Consider the following 21,713-nt stretch of genomic DNA (forward strand, 5'->3'; position numbering starts at 1 on the left):
CCCATCTGAATGAAACAGCAATCTCAGCACTTTTCATGCCAAATGCCAACCAGTATAGCAGGACTATCAGTGGCTTTCAATCTGCTTGAACTTTGAAGTGAGACACCAGACCCTTACCAGCAGGATAGAATCACTCCATTGGCTGCCTTTTGAAGTTAGCTAATTGCTTTAAAAAAAAAAAAGTGAGATGCTTTAAATGAAAACAGATTTTATTTCTGTTTGCTTTAGAAACTGAATATGTTTGTCTGTCTTTCCTGACGTAAGTTTTTAAAAGAGGGAAATTATAATACCGTGGTTAAGTGGATAAGGCTGGGGTGATCCATAGCTTATTCAGTTATACATTGTTTAAATGTTGTCTGTTTCGTGAACCCAGAGCTGTCAGAAATACAGTTTGACTTGTATCTTTGCCAAACATAAAGAATTTTTTTAAAAAGTTAATTAATTTATTTTTGGTTGCGTTGTGTCTTCGTTGCTGCGCACGGGCTTTCTCGAGTTGTGTCATGTGGGGGCTACTCTTCGTTGTGGTGCACAGGCTTCTCATTGTGGTGGCTTCTTTTGTTGTGGAGCACGGGCTCTAGGTGCGCGGGCTTCAGTAGCTGTGGCACGCAGGTTCTGTAGTTGTGGCTCACGAGCTCTAGAGCTCAGGCTCAGTAGTTGTGGTGCACGGGCTTAGTTGCTCCGTGGCATGTGGGATCTTCCCGGACCAGGGCTTGAACCTGTGTCTCCTGCATTGGCAGGTGGATTCTTAACCACTGCGCCAACAGGGAAGTCCCAAACATAAAGTATTTTTTTTGACATTACTCCTTGTCCCTCCATCTCCCTCCACTTCAGACTCTGAGCAGTTGAAAGGTGTGAAAAACTTTTTTAATCAAAATTATCAAAATCACTATCAATAGCTATTATTCATTGAGTTTTACTAATTCCAGGTCCTTTGCTAGCAGTTCACTCCGTATTAGCTCACTTAATTTCTGTCTCAGCTCTGTACGGTTGGGAAGAGTGGGATCTCAGTTCACAGACGAGACAAGCAGAGGCTGGAGTTGAGTAGTTTGTCAAAGGTTGTAGTGGACCTGGACTTTGCACCCTCTTTTAATCACTTAGCTCTAGAAACTGTGCCCTTAGTCACTATTGTACTGTATCTGGAAACAAAAGGAAAAGTGCTGGGAAGAGTTAACAGGGGCTGTCTGTGCACTCTGACCACACCCACGGAGATCCCTGTGGGAGGAAACGGCCCTTGTTTTTGCTCCCTCAGTTCACACTATCAGCAGGGCTGTTGAAGCACACTTCCTTCTCTTCTTTTCCCTATCTCGTCCTCCTTAAATTTTTTGTTCTAAAGTATCATCCAGAAAGGGGGTGAGTTGGGGAGTGGGGATCTGTTAGCGTAAATTCTGCGTGTCTCTGTCACTCACATCAGCCTGATTGGCATAGGTGGGCGGGTGTGTCTGCAGCAGCTCCTCTAGCTGCACCATCCATCACGCACAGCACTGTGCTCATGGGACTAGGGGCTCTGATCCCTGTCATTTGGTTGCTTCTCTCCTGTGAAGAGGACAGAGAACGTACAGCCAGTCCTGGCTGGGCACTTGGCAGAGGTAGGTCCTGGCCATAAGAAAGCCAGATAACACGGTAGGTTCATTTATGCGGACTCTGGAGCCAGACTGTCCAGGTTTGAATTGTGTGGTCTTGGGCATTATTTAACTTCTGTGTGCCTCAATTTCTTTATCTAAATAAATGGGATAATAATAGTACCTACTTTATAGGGTTCTTTTGAGGAGTGCATGAGTTAGTTAAGTGAGTTGTAAAGCACTTTGAGATCAACGGCTGGCAGATAGGAGGTGTTACATACGTGTTTATCAAATAACACATAAAAAACGAAGTAGTAGGTGAACATCATTGTTTGTAGGTAGACAGTGGATAAAGCTCCATTGTCTACGATGGATAAAGCTCACCTGACTGCTTTAGTAACGGTACTCATGATGAGTTACATGCAAATGAAATAATTATTAATTGTACTAGTGGAGTTTGCCATTTTAAAGAATCATATGAGAAATATGTTTGTAAACTGCCTTTTTGTGAAATGAACATGAGAGAAACAGTGTAAGAGGAAGAGGGAAGTTCAGGATGACTTGATTTTTTTTTTTTCCCCAGAGCTATTGGAGAGATAGAGCTGCCATCATCCTGGGTGGGGAAGGCTTCTGCTGGAGTGGTTTTGGGAGACAGAGAGTAGTTCAATTTTGGATATGTTAAGTTTGAGAGGCCTGTTGGACATTGAAGTAAAGGTGCTCTGTGGGCATCAGTGGTGTCAGGGGAGAAGTCAGGGCTGGAAACCTCTATGTGGTGGTTTATTCCATCTAGCTAGAGATGGCATCCAAAGCCATCGTGAAGGAATGGAAGCAGACAAAGAAGAGTCCGAGGGCTGAACCAGGGGGTATTCCAGCTCCAGTGGAAGAGTCAGGCTGTTTCCAGTTTTCTAGTTTGTTCTTTCCTTCGATTTGCAAGTGTGAAATGAAGGGTGGACCTACTTAATGCTGGTGTTTTCTTTGGCTAGTTTATCATCTGAGTTCTGTTAATGCTTGGACTTCAGAGTCAGTAGACTCTGATCAGATACCAGTTGACCTCATCCTAGCTTTGTGCCCTTGGGCAAGCTACTTACCCTCTGACACTCTGTTTCCTTATCTTGAGATGGGAACTGGTAGTAAAAATGCCCGTCTCAGAGATTTGAGGGCTCAGTAAGTGCAGCTGTATTAATGCTATGAAGCTGTTAATCGCTTTATCACTGTGAAATTCTCCCTGTTCGTGCCAATGTGTGAGAAGTGAGGAATTTTTAAAGCCCTTTGAATTTTGCCTGAGGTGGAAACCACATTTTAATTTAACCCACACTGCTGCTATTTTCCTTCCTTCTTTTTATTAAAAATAAAAGAGTGAGGTCAAGGGGGTACTGCAATAAATTTTACATGTCAGCCACTTATACTTCCTCTGTAATTGAAACACTGCATCCAAAGATCAGATCTGGCCTGTAGATGTGGCAACTGGTATGTGAATCACAGACGCACAAGCCTTCAGAGACCTGAAAACAGAAACACGGAAAAAAATGGATATCCCTGGCAGTGTCAGTGTTTCAGTATTATATATGCTAACCTCATACGTGCTCTTTACCACTATGAGCCGGGTAAGAAAGTTCTCACTCTTTTCCAATAAATGAACTGATCCTCCCGACTGTTTTAAATTCGAGTTTTACACTTGGTTGGAAAATGCATCTAAGACACTGGGTTTTCACTCAGCAAATAATACAATTCTGAATTTTTTTAAAACGTCTCACTCTCAAAGCTCAGTAAGAACCAAGAGATATGGCGAATGAAATTCTGAAGTCTTGTCTCTCAATTCTCTAATTAGAATGTCTGCCGTGTTTGCATATGTGGTTTACATGCAACGAATTTGTGGCTTTTCTGTTTTGCAAGAGTTACTGTCAGCGAGACGTCTACCAAAAGAAATACTACTATTAGTGGTGATGGGACCAAATATATGTAACGTTGTGGTTGGTGTCTAAATCTCTGCTAGAATTTTTGAGAAACCTTCTCCAGATGGAGGTGGGTGGTGTGAGGACTGAAAGAAAACATTAGAAATAACCAAAGCAGAAGAATTAATAGGCAAGAGTTTGCAGTGATTACATTTTTCTCTCTGGTCTTTCAGATTGAGGAAGTAAGGAGAATAGGCATAAACTGTGGGAAATTTCCGTCAACTTGGAAAAAACAATAGAATAAATAATTCTTAGCCATGAGGTGAGAGCCCAGGCAGTCACAAGGTCAAAGGATTCTGTCCCATTTGTCTGTGGTGACAGCCTCTCCCTGGCCCCCCCCCCCCCCACCGCAACCCAAAGGAACTCTTTACCCTTAAACAATAGAAGTGTCCCTGGGAAGCTGAAAAGGTACATGCAAAGGGAATTTTTAGAAATCATATCATTTCAGAAGTACACCAGTGGTTATACTGGTTTTCTATATTTTCCGAATTTTGTTTAGTGAGATTGTATTCCTTTTATAATAAATAAATAAGTAGGTAGATAAATAAAAATTAGAAAAATAAATTTAAAAGAAGGAAATACACTAGGAGTGTGGAGATGGGTGTGTTGTCACCATTTCAAGGTGCTAAGTTGCTCACGTTTTATAATGTGAGGATTATTTTGTCTACAAGTCATAATACTTAACATATCTGCTCTCTCTATTTACAATCTGTAAAATGTGCCAGGTGTCAACAGTGAATGTCACCCATCAAAACCCAAGACCTGCTCTACAAAAGCAGGGCCAGCCCTCAGTGAACAGATACTTCTTCAACTTTCACACTGTGTGAGACCCACCCTGTGTGCCCTGTTCCTTGCCGCTGTCTCTGGCCATTGGAGACGCTCACGTACCCCTGCCTTCGTCGGCAGTGTGAACTGGGAGGTCTCTTGTTTGTGAGGGGCCTGCTTCACAGGAATAACGTTGCAATCAGCCCAGGGCCCGGCTGTAGCTGCAGCCTGTGAGGCCCACTGCGGTAGCCTGAGTTTTTAGTGTTTGGCTGGGCTGTTTTGGTTTTATGCCTGTGTGTCTGTTTTGCTGGGGCAAGAGGGAGGGGAGGGATTCTTAGAAAAGGGAAGGAGATATCCTCTGCATTACTGAAAATGGGAATAAGGAATTATCAGTTCAGGGTCAGTAGAAGCCACAGTGCCTGGCTTCCTTCTGCTGTGCTCCTCTGGAATGATTTTGCTTAGTTTGGAAAGGTCTGAAAGTGACATGAGCTAGATAAATTGTTCTAGGGTGGAGCTTTTAGCAGGGAGTATGGAGATCCCTAGGGCATTCATGGAGGGACCTTAGGAAAGATGTCCTGAAATTAAACAGAATGTTGCATGTATGTGTTTTTTACCCAGAGATGAAGACTTAATTTATATCTCAAATAAATCCAGGGAGTCATACTTCAAAAAAAAAAAAACAACAATGGTTAAGAAGTTCTAGGGGGAGGCCCAGAGTGTATCCTGGCCTTGGCCCTAACTAGAGACCCCTTCCTGATGGATGAATTGCATATGTAGTGGAAGTACCAGTGTGTAAAACATCTTAGGTGAAGCCCCTGCTGCAGAAAGATGAGGAAGGTTTTACTTCCTCCAGTGCTGGAAAGCTGGAAATCCAGAAATGTACGACTCCTGTGCTTCTGTCGAATGCTTCCTGTTCTTCTCCCTCTCTGTGTCTTATCCTGGAGCCTACAGAGCTCCCTGAACTCTGTATTACCTGAAGAGTTCACTAGCTGAAGTGAACACTAATGTCTCTTTTACCTGGTCTTCCTCTTGATTCTAAGCGAACCGGGTTGAGTTTCCCTGCAATTGGGAGGTTGACTTTGGCCCTGGCCTCCACAATGTGACAGGAGAAGGCATCTATAGTGAACTCCTGCCGGGCTGTTTATCCTGAGTCCAGCATGTAAATGTTGATCTTCCCACCCTTGGTTCTTGCTTCTCCTCATATTATACATTCTCTCTGGGTGACCTGTCAGTCTGTGTGATGAACGCTCATCTCAATTCTTCTGAGCTCTCAACCTGTCTATTGAACAGGACCCATAGACATCTCAATGTGGTTGTCTCGTACGCCCATCAAACTCATCAGGTCTAAAATTGAACTCATCATATCCCTACCACCCCTCAAGTATTCTTCCCCCTAAAGTCCTCATCTTGGTGAATAGCACAAAAATCTATCCAGTTTTCCAGGATCCTTTTTATCCACCCACCACTACTCCCTCAATCTAAATGAGCCCCAAATAGACTTTCTCCCCATGTCTTGATGATCTTACATCTTAAATGGCTCATAAAAAACATCCCCCCTTTTTATCCCTCAGCTTGCAATGCCTGATCACTATAATTACTAGCTGGTCTTCCCACCCTCCAGTCCACCTTCCTCATTGCTTCCAGAATGATCTTTGTAAAATACAACTGAGTCATGTTATTTCCTCATTTAAAATTGTTTAATTGATCTCCATTGCCTTTATGGCAAAACCCAGCCTTCTTGGCATGGCCTGCAAGGCTCTGTCTGACCTGACTCCCAGTCTTGCCAGCCTCTTCTCTTACTACTCTCCATCTGACTCATTACTTCAGTCAAACTGAATTATCTATAGTTCAGAAAACACATCAAGATTTTATTCATCTCCGAGACTTTGTATGAACACATTACACTTTATTACAGCTGTTTGGAGTGGGGGACTTATTAAAAATCATACACTTCAAGGTTCTAAGTCATGTACAAAACAGATACCATCACTTCAGCTCTGCATCACCCCCTCCCCACCTCTCACCCCTTTTCTAACACTAACCCTGAATCTCTGAACTTGAACCTCATTTCTCAGCCCCATCTCCCCTCATACCATGCCTTATCTCCAGATCCTAACCCATCCCTGATGCATACTTTGGGAGCTGGGGTCAGTGATGGGTGATGTTCGGCGGGGGGTTAGGTAGGAGGGAGGTCTGGGGATGAATGTAAGAGCCAGGGATGTCCGTTGTGCACCCTTTTTTGGTAACAAACAGTGGCTTTGCATGTTAACACAATCCATTTAAACAGGGCTAAGTAAAATGGCACCCTCTAATTGACCATATTGTATTGTCCTGTTTTGTTCTTATAGATGCCATTACTGCAAGTCCTTTCCCCCTGCCTCTACTTTCTGTTCACCTTTCAAGCCTCTGCCCAGGTATCATCTTCCCTCAGTTATTCTTCGCTGACCCCAAGACTGGGCGAGGTGCGACTCCTCTGTGTGCTCATGGCACTGCTGGGTTCCCCTGGGGTAGCTCTGATCACACTGTATTGTGATCATCTTTTGTTTGCCTGTCTCCCTCTGCCAGGCAGGGTCTGGGTCTTAGCCCTCTCTCTATCCCTAGGATTTCACTAGAATATGCCTAGCAATAGGAGCTGCTGAATAAATGCTATTGAATGGGTGAAGAAATTAATGGGTGATGTCCTATGACACCTGCAGAAACTCAATGAGCACAAATAGCCCAGAGTTCAAAAAGACCTATAGATCATCTTCTCTGTGTTCTGTGTATGTGGGATTGCATACCAGCATTGATTCCTGCCTAGGTTTAACCTTCCTGTGTTGGCTTCTGCTTAGGTACCACCTCAGATTCTCTTAGCCCCACCTGTCTCTTAGATGCAGTGGTGCCCAGCTCTACTGGTCTCTACCATCCTGCCATCCAAGGCCATGCTGGGGTTCCTCCCACCACTTCTGGACTCAAATGAAGAACCACCCTGCAGGGTATGGGATCTGGCCTCCCCATCTGCTGCCAAAGGGACCAGATGATACATCCCAATCGTGTGGGGAAGTTGGGTCACCATGGAGTGAACTTTGACTAATGGGGAACAAGAAACAGGCAGGAGCTGGCAGATTCATTCCCTCTGCTAGCACCATTTCCTCCGATGGAAGCTTTTGAGATGCTGCGGTTCCTAACAGCCTCTCTGGGGACGTCCTGTGTGACCGAGCACGAAGCTATGATTCTTGTGAAGTCACAGCCAGTCCCACTCCGTCGTACATTTGCTTTTGCTGCCTCATTTCTCTTCTTCCCTCACTTTTGCTTCCCTGGGATTGCTCTAAAGCCCTGGCATAGAAGCTTGGTCTCAGGCTCTTATTTTCTGAGGAATCCAGCCTAACATACATTCAAACTACCTCCATTTCTCTAGAAAAATGGGCCAATAAAGGTAGAAGAGAAAGGAACACCACAGGCCAGGTGGTCTCTAGTGTATGGATCTGTCATGCCTTAGCTGGGAGTCTGAGCCTGCAGTTATGTACCCTTTATCCTTCCTTGTCCATGCTGCATTGGACCCCCTCATTTAGGGGAACTGGGAAGATGGGTTCATTAGTAGAACAAGATCCATCATTTGGAACCTGTGACCTCATTCCTGTGCAGGCTGGCCATCTGTTCCATGATTTCTTATTTGAAGATATCTTTCTAATTAAAAAAACAAACAAACATGTATCTTTAAATGTCAGTGATGCCGTGGAATATTATACATCTATGAAAATTGATCCTTATGAGGATTGTGATATATTCTGGGTTTAAAGTCTAGCTCCAGTTACTACTTGTGTGGCCTTGAGAAAGATCCAAGCCTTGGTTTTCTTATCTGAAAAGTAGACATTAATAATAGCACTGTTATAAACTGTGTAAAGCCTAGATAAGATTATGCATGTAAGGCCCTCAGCACAGTGTCTTACAGAGTAAGCAGTCAAAAGATATTTGCTATAGTTACTATCTATTTTTAAAATACAACTTGAGAATAAGAGAGTGTTCATCTCTATATAGAAAACAAATTTAAGGTGAGATTTTGTAGTTCTTAGGTTTTATTGGGTTTTTAAGAGGTGTTTTCTTGGTAAGTCTCAGTCCTAGTTTTAATCTTGCTAAAACAGGTGGGAGGGCCTGGTAAAAAGCTTCCATGGAAGTAGTATTTACCTGCTAGATATTTTGTTGGAGAACATGTGAGAACCACATAGAGTCTGAGACCAGTTAAGTCTGTTTCTCACCTTCTAGGTATTTTCAATAAATTTATATCAATCCCCAATTAATAAATTTGTGGAAACTAAAGCGGAAAAGTTTTTCAATTTTGTTATGGTCATTCAGAGAATTCATGCCAGGGAAGATCCCAGGAAAGAGCTTCCCCCTCCCCAAGGCAAGTTTCAGTTTGTGCCAAGTAAATAGAAAAGTACTTCCTCCATAGATGCTTGTAATCGGGATTAACAATGTGTACGCTGATATTTTTTGCCTTCTTTTTACAAAAGCTCTATTAAGAGTCGTAAAACTTTAAACTGTGATCATGGTATATTATTATTATTATTATTTTAAAATATTTATTTATTTATTTATTTTTGGCTGTGTTGGGTCTTCGTTGCTGCATGCGGGCTTTCTCTAGTTGCGGTGAGCTGGGGCTACTCTTCGTTGTGGTGCGCGGGCTTCTCATGGCGGTGGCTTCTCTTGTTGTGGAGCACAGGTTGTAGGCACGTGGGCTGCAGTAGTTGTGGCACTCGGGCTCGGTGGTTGTGGTTCGTGGGCTCTAAAGCACAGGCTCAGTAGTTGTGGCGCATGGGCTTAGTTGCTCCGCGGCATGTGGGATCTTCCCGGGCCAGGGCATGAATCCATGTCCCTTGCATTGGCAGGTAGATTCTTAACCACTGTGCCACCAGGGAAGTCCGATCGTGGTATATTATTAACTCCTTGCAATCGGGCTTCCAGTCTAGCTGCCTTACTTTATTCCACAAATGCTTGTTGCTTTCCTTCTGTGTAGCCGGCCTGGAGCTTTGGCAGTACTGTGAGAAAGGGCATGGACCATCCCTCAAGGAGCCACCACTCCAGTTAACTTTCTTAAGGGTCAACAGTGACCATCCATGCCCCATAAATGTCTCTTTACAGCATTTAACACTAGAGAAACTTACCTTGAAAATTCTCTCTTGTCTTCATGATCCTAGAGGCCTCTGTTTTTTCTCTAACCATCTGACGGACACTCTGCACCCCCCGCCCCCACTTTACTTCCTCTCACCACACAATCCAAGAGTCAGACGTCTTTTTTGTCTTTTTACTTCCTCCATTGATAACCTATTCACTCCCTTGGCTTCATATATCTTCATTTTTAAAATGACTCTAAAATCTAACTTTTTACCCCTGATTTTTCTCTAGGCCCCAAATCTACATCTTCTACACCTACCTTCTGGTTTCACAATCCTTGAATCTCAACGTATCCTAAATTACCTCATTTCCCACCCCCAGTCCCAATTAATTCCACACTCCTAATTTCCCTAGGCTATTTACTGGGACCTTCTCTGCCCTCAGTTCAGCTGCCATTCTCCTGATTACCCAGGCTTAATTATTATTTCCTATCACTGTTGCTTCACTGGTGAGTGAAGAATAAGCCCAAGGATTCTTATGGCCATAGCCAGTTACTTTCATCTTCTTTCCCAGTGGAGGTTTCCTCCTGAACATTCGACATTTCCTTTCTTTTTCTAAAGTGTGGATGTTGAGGTGGGAGGGCGTGTGCTATTTCAGGGCTGCTGGAATTTACACCCGTAGGGCAGCAGTCAGATAAGGGGCAGGGTCCCCATTGCTTCGTGCGTGAATGGCGCCACCCAGAGTTGTGCAGCACTGCGCTGTGGGAGTGTTATTTGGGAGGGGATGGAGTGCTGGGGAGGGCTTCTGGGCAGTAGGGATGCTGAACACGGCAGTAGAAAGACTAAAGAGGAGTTGGCAGTTCAGCCCAGGAGGAAAGTTTCATTTCCACAAAAGAAGGATAGGGATATAGTTTTCCTCTTTGTCATCTACCTGGGGGGAATAAAGCTCTGTGTTTTTCTACACAAATCCATATTGAGCTCACTTTATTATAGAGCCACCCATCGAGCTTGAGATCTATGGCCTAGAGCTCTATTTCCTCTAATCCTTGCTATTCTTGGTATAGGGACCATTGGCCGGAGCTTCTGAAATGAAAGTTCCGTGTTCCTGTAGCTGTGCTGTAAATTGCAATAATCCCACATTCTATTGTCCCAGCTGGACTCCTTTAAGTAGGGTTTGCATAAGGTCCAAAGAGGTTGGTGGCAGTGCGGGTAATACTGCTGCCCCGCCATGAACTGAGACAGCCCAGCTGATCTGGACACACCAGCAGCGGAACACCCTGCCTGGTGTCTCTCGCAGCGGAGTCTTCTGTTCAGGGACCCTTCGAGCGCCCATCTGGGAAGGTTGCTGCCTTCTGCTACACAGGTTGTGCGATTCACACTGCATAGACACCACTCACATAGGTGACCGCATAAATGAGGTCCCAAAGCCGCCCAACGTGGTGTCCTGCCTATGGTACCTTCTTTCACTAGACCTTTCCAGGCCAACGAGTGGCCCACATCCAGCTGAGCAGGCTGTTTCCTGTCTCAGGCTGAAACTCACACCACTACTTCCTTTTTTCCCCAAATTTCTAAGATTTCCCCCTTCCTCCACTTTCACTTCCTGAATGTCAGGACCACAGGAATGAAATCAGCAAGTTCGTGCCTTGTTTCTCCTACTCACCCTTTATTAGTGGAAATAATAACGGTGCTACGTAACATTAATGGAGCACTTATAGTATTCACTGTGCTGAAAGTCTGACATGCAGCATCTTCTTTCATCCTTACAGGAATCTCGGAAACTATCAATACTAGGTGAAATTCAGGTTTAGAGAGTTTGAGACATGCCCATGTTTACAGTTAAGGACAGGGGGACCTGGCCTGCCTGACTGCAGAGCTTGTGCTGTTCATTTTCCTAAAACCCAGGCTAGGTATAGCCTCTTGCAAGAAGCCTCCCTGGGTGACCGCATCCCACTCCTGTGACCTTTGGTGGTCCTCCATAGTAACCCCTGGGTTATTTCAAGTTCAGGACCTCTTTGACATAGGGGAGAAAGACCAATATTCCTTCCTGTTTCTGAGGTTCTCAGTAAAGACTGAAAAACTTCTAAGACAGGGTTAGAAAAGTATTAGGACCTTTTTTGTATATTTGCATGAACGAAATTCAAAGGTTCAATGTATACTCATACACATAGAAACCCACATTGTAATATAATTTTGCTACATACAAGGTAACTATAGGAGCTATAAATGATACTCATTAAACTCTCTGTGAAGGGTGGTTTGGTAATGGGACATGTATTTAAGGTTGGAGGCACATCTTTCAATCCTTTCACTGTATTTCTGTGAAGAAACATGTGCTTTCATTTTTATTAGTATTTAAAGTCCTTTGTGAGTATGAGGCCATTGGCTAATTGACCTTTCTGGATTCTGTATTATCTACTTCTCTATACCTAACGTCTAGCACAGAGTCAGGACTTGGAACATAGTAAGCTTTTTTTAAAAAAATATGTATTTATTTGTGTTGTTTTTGGCTGTGTTGGGTCATCGTTGCTGTGCGCGGGCTTTCTCTAGTTGTGGTGAGTGGGGCCTACTCTTCGTTGCGGTGCGTGGGCTTCTCATTGCAGTGGCTTCTCTTGTTACGGAGCACGGGCTCTAGGCACGTGGGCTTCAGTAGCTGTGGCACACGGGCTCAGTAGTTGTGGCTCGCGGGCTCTAGAGCGCAGGCTCAGTAGTTGTGATGCAAGAGCTTAGTTGCTCCGCGGCATGTGGAATCTTCCCGGACCAGGGCTCGACCTGTGTACCCTGCATTGGCAGGCGGATTCTTAACCACTGCACTGCCAGGAAAGTCTAACATTTTAAGCTCTTATTTCTTGTTGGTTGGTTGGTTGAATGAGTCTGTGAATTGTTTGAGAAAAGTCTACAAAGTCAGAGCAGTTTTGGTTGGGATCCCAGCACTGCCATTTACTAGCTCTCTGGCCTTGAGTGAGTTACTTAACTTCTCTTTACTCAGCTTTGTCACCTCAAAAATGAAATTTTTTGATTAGTACTAAGAGTACCTACCTCAGAAGGATGGTGGGAGGAACAAAGGAGATGATCTGTGAGATGACAAAGGTGAGCCTGCACATACGTAGTCCTTGGGTCCAGGGCAAGGAGGTAGGAGATAGGGCCGTGGGCATCACTGTTAGAAAGCAAGAGGCACTGCAGCTGCTCCCTTCCCTGTGCCTTTGCTTCCCTGACCAACCATGGGGAGGAATGGTTGGTGGCCCCAGGAGAGTCTGCAAAGCACCAGACTTTGTTTTCTGGGCCCCTATCCCTTTCCACATTCTCCTTGATTGACAAAAATATGCAGAGCTTACTTTTTGAATCATGCTCTGCAGTCTACAGAGCACTCTCACCCACATTATCTCGCTTAATAATTATTCAAAATTGTAAAATTGTCTGTGGTTTCAGGAAAGTCCTGCCCTTGTTATGGAATGCCTGGTACTTGCGCCTCTCCTGCTGATAGAGTTATCACCAAGGACATTTGTTTCTGTATTTACTGAGTTGTTTAGCAGCATTTTCATTTTTTCCACCCAAGCCTGAGATTCAAAGAATCTCATAGAGAAAAGCCGCATTTCCAACCTTTTTCTAAGCAGCTAGCTATAGAGTGGCCTGCTTGGTCCAGGACCTCTGGCTCCTACATGCCCTTGTATTGAGGGACAGAGCATGGCAGCTCTCCCGAACTTGGGCTCCCTTCTCTTTTCTGTCCATTTGGAGTCACAGGGTCCTAGGGCTTGGCTGGAGCGTCATAGTGTTAAAATATATATAACAAAAAATGTATCATTTAACCTTTTTTAAGTGTATTGTTCTGTGGAATTAGGTACATTCACATTGTTGTGCAATCATCACCACCATCCATCTCCAGAGCACTTTTCGTCTTTCAAAACTGAAACTCTGTACCCATTAAATAATAGCTCCCTTTCTCCCCACCCCACTCCAGCCCCTGGCAGCCACCATTCTACTTTCTGTTGCTATGAATCCAACTACTCTAGGTACCTCATATAAGTGGAATAGTATAATATTTGTCCTTTTGTGACAGGCTTATTTCACTTAGCACATGTCCTCAAGGTTCATCCGTGTTATAGCATATGTCAGAATTTCCTTCCTATTTAAGACTGAATAATATTCCATTATATGTATATACCCCATTTTGTTTATCCATTCATCTGTTGATGGATACTTTAGTTGTTTCATTGTCTTTTGTCTCAACTAGTACAGTAGCTTCCTAATTGTTCTCTTTGCTTCCTTTCTTTCCTCTTCCAATCTGTTCTCCACTCAGCTTCTAAAGAGGCAAGTTGAATTTTGTTACTCTGCTTTAAATCCTTCATTGGCTTTTCATTGTGCTTAGAATGAAATCTAAACATCTAAATCTGGCTCACAAGACCCCATATCTACATAGTTCATAAACTGAACTACCTTTGCAACCTTATCCCATGCCCCATCCTCCTTGCTCCCTCTATGCTCAGTTCAAGTTTTTTCTTTTTTTTTTCCTTCTTGTTAATTTTTTCCCATCTCAGACTCTTTGTGTCTTTGGTGTTTTCTACCATGAATACACTCTACTTCTTGTCATGGTCTGGGTCTTCTCATCCTTCAGGTAGTAGTTAAATGTAACCTCTTCAGAGAGAGCTCCTATCACCCTATATATTATAGGATCCCTTGCTATTCCTTGTCTGAACCATTTATTGATTTGCAGGATTCTTATTTGTTTATAGTTGACTTGTCCCGTCCCTGTTTTCCCCTCTTGGATAGAAACCCCTTGAAGGCAGGGTCTGTATCTATCTATTTTGTAACCCGAATATCTAACAGGCCTTTACTAACAATTTGTTGGATGAATTAATACATATCCTATTTTATTTATTTGATTTTTTGGAAACATTTATTTTTAATTTTTATTTATTTAATTTATCCTTGTTGCACCAGGTCTTAGTTGCGGCATGTGTGCTCCTTAGTTGCAGCATGTGGGATCTAGTTCCCTGACCAGGGATCGAACCCAAGTCCCCTGTGTTGGAGGGTGAATTCTTAACCACTGTACCACCATGGAAGTACCTACATATCCTATTTTTAGAAAGAGCTTGGTGATTCCACAATTGGCTCTACTTTTACTTTCCTTCCTTTGTGCTCATTCTTCCTTCATCCCACCTCTGACACCTTCCAAAATGCTAACATCCCTAATTGAAGAGTCATTGGCATGATATCATCATTCCTTCTCCAGAAAACTGGTTGAATGTTTGTTGGCCTCCTGATTTTCAAAGGAAAGGCACCCAAAATTGTCGTTTAACATTTTGCACTGAAAATGATCACCCTTTCAGCTTTGCTCCTTGTCTCTGGAAAGGTAAGCTAATTTTGCAGTGGCCTAAGTAAGCAAGGCAGAAAAAGAAATTAAACTTTCTAGAGAGAGAAATCCATGTAATATGTTCCAAAGTGCTACATGTAAAGTTTAGTGGTATTTTGCTACTGTATTGTTTTTTAATTTACTCCGTACTATGGGCAATAGTTGATTTTTGTTGAAATTCAGTCCCTTATCCATGTTTGGAAATTGTCTAAAGAAGGCTATGCCCAGGCCCTTGAGATTCTGAGCTCTAGAATTAATTCTCCCATTTTTTTTTAACAGTTTAACATTTTACTAAATCAATTCCCATGAATTCCAAATTGCAAATATAATTAAGGACAACAGATTCTGTTCTGCCTTTTAAATCTTTCATTTTCAAATCCATCATTAAGACAAAAAGTAAACAAAAATTAAGTCTGCTGCAAATTCATGATTTTTCTTCTTGAGGGGAAAAAAAGGAACATTATAGTAAAAAGAATGCCACTGGGTATACAATAAAGCACACGACACACGGTTACAAAATGGGCTTCCTGAACTCTGCCCCACGTAGAAGACACTGCTCTCCCTGCTGCTCTGCGTCAAGCAGGAGTTCATTAAAATAAAACTATAAAATCTCCTAGGTTACACTAAAGTCAGACACGGTCTGGAACACAGTGCTTAACAACAGTAATGTCAACTATCAGTGCTAACGTAAAAACATTTTAGAAGGTCAAAAACAATTAAACTGGAAACCAAAACCTTATTTTCCCTAGATGAGCAAAACTGAAAAAAATGAAAGGGTTCCTGCCTCCCACTAGGAGTGGAGGGAATCTTTTTTTTTTTTTTTTTTTTTCTTTTCTTTCTTTCAAATTGGAGGCGGGGGCACGGTGCGGGCTGGTTCTGCAGTTCCTCAGCCTAACTGGCGACCAGCTTGGCCATTTCCTGCACGTAGATGCCTATACTCTTGCTGTCAAAAAGCACAAAATACACCGTTTTGATGGAAGAGGACGTTGTTGACATGAAGTAACTGGAGATGGCCCTCAGGCTCAGCTGAGCTGCCGTCTGCTTCGGAAAACCTTTCTGCCACTGCCGATGGATGGAAAGGCGATGGACTTCAGCTTCTTGTCATCCGCCAGGGCCAAGCAGTTCTTCAGTGTCTTTTCCAGAAGTTCCTCACACTGCACCCCAGATGGGACTGTTACAGTGGATCACAAACTTGGCGGGCAGGCCATGGCCTGCGCTGACAGCGGCTCCAGCTAATTCCAAGGGCCCGTTCTTTTTCCGGAGTTCCAGAACAGCTTCCACAAACTCCTTGCCACCCTTCTTCTCCAGCGTGTTTCCTAGTTCCTCTTTAAGGTCAATGTCAGCATTGGTAGGATTGATTATGGCCTCCACCTCAAAGCCCGCTAAATTACTGATTTCACTGTGAATAAGGTTTGGCTTCTGGCCGAGGAAGAGGCTCTTGGTGGAGAGCACAGTGAAGCCATCGGCGGGTGTGCCCTCGGTCGTGCTGTCAGCGCTGGCTGCCTTGCTGACTGCTCCCTGCTTCTTGGATTTCCAGGCCCTGTTCTTGCCCCCTGCTTTCTTAGACACGGGCTTCTTCTGGGACGGAGACTTGGCCTTTTTGGCTGGGGGTGGTGTGATGATGGCTTCCGACTTCCCTTTGGATCCTTGTTTCTTCGGTAGCAACTCTGGATGGATGTTTGGTAACACTCCCCCGCTGGCGATGGTGACTCCTTTTAGCAGCTGATTCAGCTCTTCATCGTTGGCCACGGCCAGCAGGATGTGCCGGGGCGTGACCCGGCCCTTCTTGTTGTCTCTTGCTGCATTGCCAGCCAGCTCCAGAATCTCCGCTGTCAGGTACTCCAGGACGGCGGCCATGTACACAGGCGCGCCCACTTCGATCCTGTACTCGGGGTGGCCTTTCTTGATGTACCGCAGCATCCGGCCCACAGGGAAGATGACTTCTGACTTGGCGGACTGGGACTTTTAGCGGACTTCTTCTCACCCCGGCTGGACATGGCGGTGGCCCTGGAGATGGATCAGTAAACACAAGTTCTGGAGGCTGGAGAGTCCAAGATCAAGGTTCTGGTACAGTTCAGTTTCTGGTAAAAGCTCTCTTATAGAGCACATGGCCACTTGTCTTCACTTGACCTTTCCTCTGAAGAGCTTGCTGAAATGCAGATTCCTGAAATCCACTCCCAGAATTGATTCAATAAGTCCAGGTTGGGCCCCAAGATGTGCCTTCTTAACCGCGTCCTCTCTTCCGAGAACCTTAACCGCATCTTGTATCTTTTGTCCCATTTTTAAACTGTAGCACTGGCACAGCCTGGGTGGATCATCTGCCCAGTATGTGACAGGCTGAAATTAAGGGTTGGTCACTGTGTTCTCACCTGGAACTCAGGATCTCCTCTAAGCTTGTGACTTTTGTTGAGAGAATTCAGTTTTTTGTGGTTGTAGGATTGTTGTCTCCTTTATCTTTCTGGCTCTCAGTTGGGTACCACTCTCAGCTCCTAGAGGCTGCCCTCAGATCCTTGCCCTGTGGCCTCCATCTCAGCAGTGGGGAACCTTCCTTTCACACTTTGAATCTCTCTGACTTCCTCTTCTGCTACCAGCCAGAGAAAACTCTCTCCTTTTAAAGGGCTCGTTGATTAGCTTAAGCTTGCATGGATAGTCACCCTATCTTAAGGTCAATTGATTAGTAACCTTAATTGTATCTGCAAAATCCCTTTTGCCATGTACTATGACATAATCACAATAGTAACAACACCAGGGTGTGGAGATTATGGGAGTCATCATAGAATTTTGCTTGCCACAATTTCTCTCTCTTATTTTATTAGAATTGCATTTGCCTGTAAGTATCAGAAAACTTGATTATAATAACTTAAACCAAAATTTTTTTTTCACATAACAATATATATAGAGATGAGTGATTATTGATCTGGTTCAGTGGCTCAATGACATCAGGATCAATGACTCTGTGATTCTCTTAGCCTTTCCTTGTGGTTATAGTAGCTCCAGCCAGCCATCATGACTGTATTCAAGGCAGGAAAAAAAGAGAACATGAGTAGGATTAGGACAGCATGAGTAATATCTGTTATCTTCATCGGGAATGCAAAACAGAACATAGATAAAAAACACTTCTCAGAGCTTTATTTCTGACCATACTTCCATTTATGTCTCATTGGCCGGAACTTAGCCAAGTGGCCACCCAAAGGTTCAAGGGAGGCTGGGAAAGCAGGAATAGGAATTATTGTGATTGACTCAACCAATAATGACCTATCCTCCAGTGCTGGATGATAAGAGGAAATGGATGTTGATGATGTAGCTAACATATCTGTTATACCTGTTCTCTGGAAGGTAGAATGTGGTATAGTGGAAAAAATGCAGAATTTAGAGTCAAGAGACTTGTAATCCTGTCCCACCTCTGTCATGCTTAGCTGTGTGACCTTAGACTAGTCAAGCAACCTCTCTGAGCCAGTTCCCTTAGCTATCAAGTGAGAGAAATTTCTGCTTTACTTATCTCAGTGTTATTATAAAAATGGATTGAAATTACCCATGAGTTTCTTTGCATCCTGGAAATATATACTAATTGTGGTTTTTGGTAAGTATTTGGTATAAAAATAAGAATGTATTTCATGGATTCTAAGAAATATATGTATGTATATATACAATTTTTAATATTTTATAATCTCTGAAATTAGATGCAGTTTACAATCTATGACAGCTTCAAAGAAATATAATAACAATATTTTGTTAAGCTTCTTGGAAAGTTTTAGGGTTATGCTTAGGAAATATGGCCATTGGAACCCACACACTCCTATAGACTCCTAGGAAACTGACAGTCTCATGATAGAACATCTAAAATATAGATGAAAGGAAATTATCCACACCAACTTCCTACTTTCATACAGGGAGATATTAGTATCTCTATTCCAGATGTAAAACTGAAGTAAGCTGAGATGAGTTTACAAGATGGAGTAAGCCATCTTCTAAGAGTTCAAGGTGCTAGAAAGTATTCCACAAACTTTAAAGCTTGACCTCCTACCAGGGTTATTCACTGAATGTGACATACTGTTCAGCTACCTAGGGATGTCATTACGGGTCACTGCCTCAGGAATGCACCGAGATCAGAGGCAACCTGTTTTGCAAGTCAAGTGTGACATAGATCCTTGACTCTGAATGTGGAGCCATGAAGTTGTTGGATAGCACAGCCATCAAGATTGTTTATTTTGAAGAAAAATCACATGATAGAATAATTATCTATCTAACATGAACTCTGTTCTTTCACAAAGGAAAAGAATTTTAAAGAAGAAGGAAAAGAAGCAGTGTTCCAAGTCCTTAATCTGATTTAGGTCTTTGTCACAGGGTAATCAGGCCTTCCAGGCTTCTGCTTATTCTGAGAATTTATGAAGCAAGCAACATTGTTACTTTAACTTCCTGACTAAACTTTTGTGATTTCTTCTTCTTCTTTTTTTTTTTAAAGATGTTGGGGGTAGGAGTTTATTAATTAATTAATTTTTGCTGTGTTGCGTCTTCGTTTCTGTGCGAGGGCTTTCTCTAGTTGTGGCAAGCGGGGGCCACTCTTCATCGCTGTGTGCGGGCCTCTCACTATGGCGGCCTCTCTTGTTGCGGAGCACAGGCTCCAGACGCGCAGGCTCAGTAGTTGTGGCTCACGGGCCTAGTTGCTCTGCGCCATGTGGGATCCTCCCAGACCAGGGCTCGAACCCGTGTCCCTTGCATTAGCAGGCAGATTCTCAACCACTGCGCCACCAGGGAAGCCCTAACTTTTGTGATTTCTGTAGCCCACTGTGACAGAGGCTGCAGAGTGTAAAACCATGCTTGGTATTATTTTGTATGACTGTACTGAGCACAATTCTGAGTGCTTAGTAGATGCTCAGTGTAAGTTTGTTGAATGTCTTATTTTAGAAGAAAGTTCTAAAGAAATACAAAGAATTCACACAGTCTTATTTTTTCCCATTCTTCCTTTCTTCTCAGTTTTCCTTTTGACCTTTAGTTGCTTTTCCTTGACCAGGAAAAATTTGAGGCTTTACTTTGGAGTTTGGAATTGGCACCAGGATCTAGATTAAGATGTATTTGCATAAACCCTTGATAGCAGGCTGGATAGCATTTGTCAGTAACCTCAAAACCCAACAAGTGGATGCGGAGATTTTTAAAGTAACTGTCTAGTTGAATACATATGACAAAGAGATATAGAAGGAAGATCACTAAATTCTCAGATTTAAATAACCTCTAACCAAGCAAGAATTACTTTATGATATTTTATAGCATAGCTAACCTAACAAAATAGAACATTGTCCCAGCTCTGAAAGGATGGATTTAATCCATATGGCTATATGAAACCCTCCTTTCCTTCTCATATGATTTATAAATGTTCTGTAAAACTTCTTATTAATATTTCCAGGACATCAGTATAAAATCACCCTAGTATAGATGATCTGCACTAGTGTCTTTTTCTTTTTTTAAAAATGAGCACAAGTCAGTAAGGAATGTTTCAGGGGAGGACTTTCAGTTCTTGCTATAACTGGTTAACAAACTGGTCCTTCTGCAGTAAACAACCACAAAACCAGGCAAAATGTATCAGGTAACTGTTTTCAGGTATTGGTCAACAGAAAGCACAGTATTTCCGTCCTGAGTGAAGGAAAACTCATAAGGTGAGTCTGATGCTCACCTTGGCTGTCTTCCAGGGGAGGGTTTCCTGATTGCAGCGGAGTATGCTAGAGTCTCAGCTGAGCACAGCACTCCTGCTGAACTAAGGAAACACAGATCTGAGTTTGGGGCAATTGAAGCAGCTAGAATCCACAGGGCAGTGCACTAGAGAGGAGAGGGTTGCATAGGGCTGGGGGGGAAGAGGACTCCCTGGGTACACTCTCTGGGTGTACCCAGGGAGTCCTTGGCCAGGCTAGAGTGCCCATGAACAGGTGGAAACTATATGAGATTTACCAAAAATGGCGGCTCCAGGGTTGAGAATTGGACAGAGATACTAAAGGTCAAGCAGCTGATACTAAGGGACACTGGTGGTCCAGCCCAGAAACAGTGGAAAAACCTTTTAACACCTTAATAATATCCCAAGCATCCAGAAGAGACACAGAAAATCTGTGTCTTAGGGGCAAAAGTCTATGCTTTCAAGCAGGGTTGGTAAATTTCTTTTTTTTTTTTTTAATATAAAGGGCTAGATGGTAATTATTTTAAGCCCTGTGAACCATTCAATATTTCTCATACCTACTCAACTCTGCTATTGTAGATCAAAAGCATCCAAAGACAACATGTAAATGAATGGGCATGGTTTTGTTCCAGTGTCACTTTTTTTTTTTTAACAAAAAAAGGCAGGGCTTCCCTGGTGGCGCAGTGGTTGAGAGTCCGCCTGCCGAGGCAGGGGACGCGGGTTCGTGCCCCGGTCCAGGAAGATCCCACATGCCGCGGAGCGGCTGGGCCTGTGAGCCATGGCCGCTGAGTCTGCACGTCCGGAGCCTGTGCTCCGCAACGGGAGAGGCCACAACAGTGAGAGGCCCGCGTACCGCAAACAAACAAAAAAAAAGGCAGAGGGCCAGACTTAGTTCATTGCTATAGTTTGCCAACACTTGCCCTAGAGTAAGGCCTACTTTAAATCTACCCTAACAAAGCTTAGAGCCAAGTGCTGTCAAGAAAAATTGCAAGGGAAATTGAGTTTGGAAGTTGAGTCCTGCGGTAGTTAGAGGAGGTTGGGGAACATCTTTGACTTTGCAAAGATTCATCCAACAAAGTGGAAGACCAAGTTTATGCAAGCCTATGCAAGATCAAGGTGGGCAGACAGTTTGACTTCTGGCAAAAATCAACTCTGCAGAGGAAGATCAAATCTAGAATGTCTTCATGTATCCTAAACAATTGTTAGGTATGCAAAGAAACAGGAAAATATTACCCATAGTAAAAAAAAAAAAAAAAAAGTCAATAGAAACTAATCCCCAAATGGTCCAGATGTTGGATTTAGCAGACAAAGCTTTTAAAGAAACTATTATAAATATGT

General features: G+C 43.3%; 1 protein-coding gene and 1 pseudogene across 5 annotated transcripts in view; one reads left to right on the forward strand and one right to left on the reverse strand.

The window, feature by feature from the left end:
• The window catches only part of STON2 (stonin 2), a 147,719-nt gene that overhangs the window by 7,119 nt on the left and 118,887 nt on the right, over positions 1–21,713 (forward strand). The window contains exon 1 of one of the 5 annotated variants that reach the window (XM_019919782.3): positions 16,649–16,780. The exons of 3 other annotated variants lie outside the window; for them this stretch is intronic. The gene's annotated coding sequence lies outside the window, so the exon portion shown is untranslated. Of the gene's footprint in view, positions 1–16,648; positions 16,781–21,713 lie in introns of those variants that run through there. One more of the 5 variants, XM_019919788.3, reaches the window with a different exon arrangement.
• LOC117311021 (core histone macro-H2A.1-like) lies at positions 14,979–16,710 on the reverse strand (annotated as a pseudogene).

This window comes from Tursiops truncatus, chromosome 2 (genome assembly GCF_011762595.2).
Source record: "Tursiops truncatus isolate mTurTru1 chromosome 2, mTurTru1.mat.Y, whole genome shotgun sequence".
Lineage (NCBI taxonomy): Eukaryota > Metazoa > Chordata > Mammalia > Artiodactyla > Delphinidae > Tursiops > Tursiops truncatus.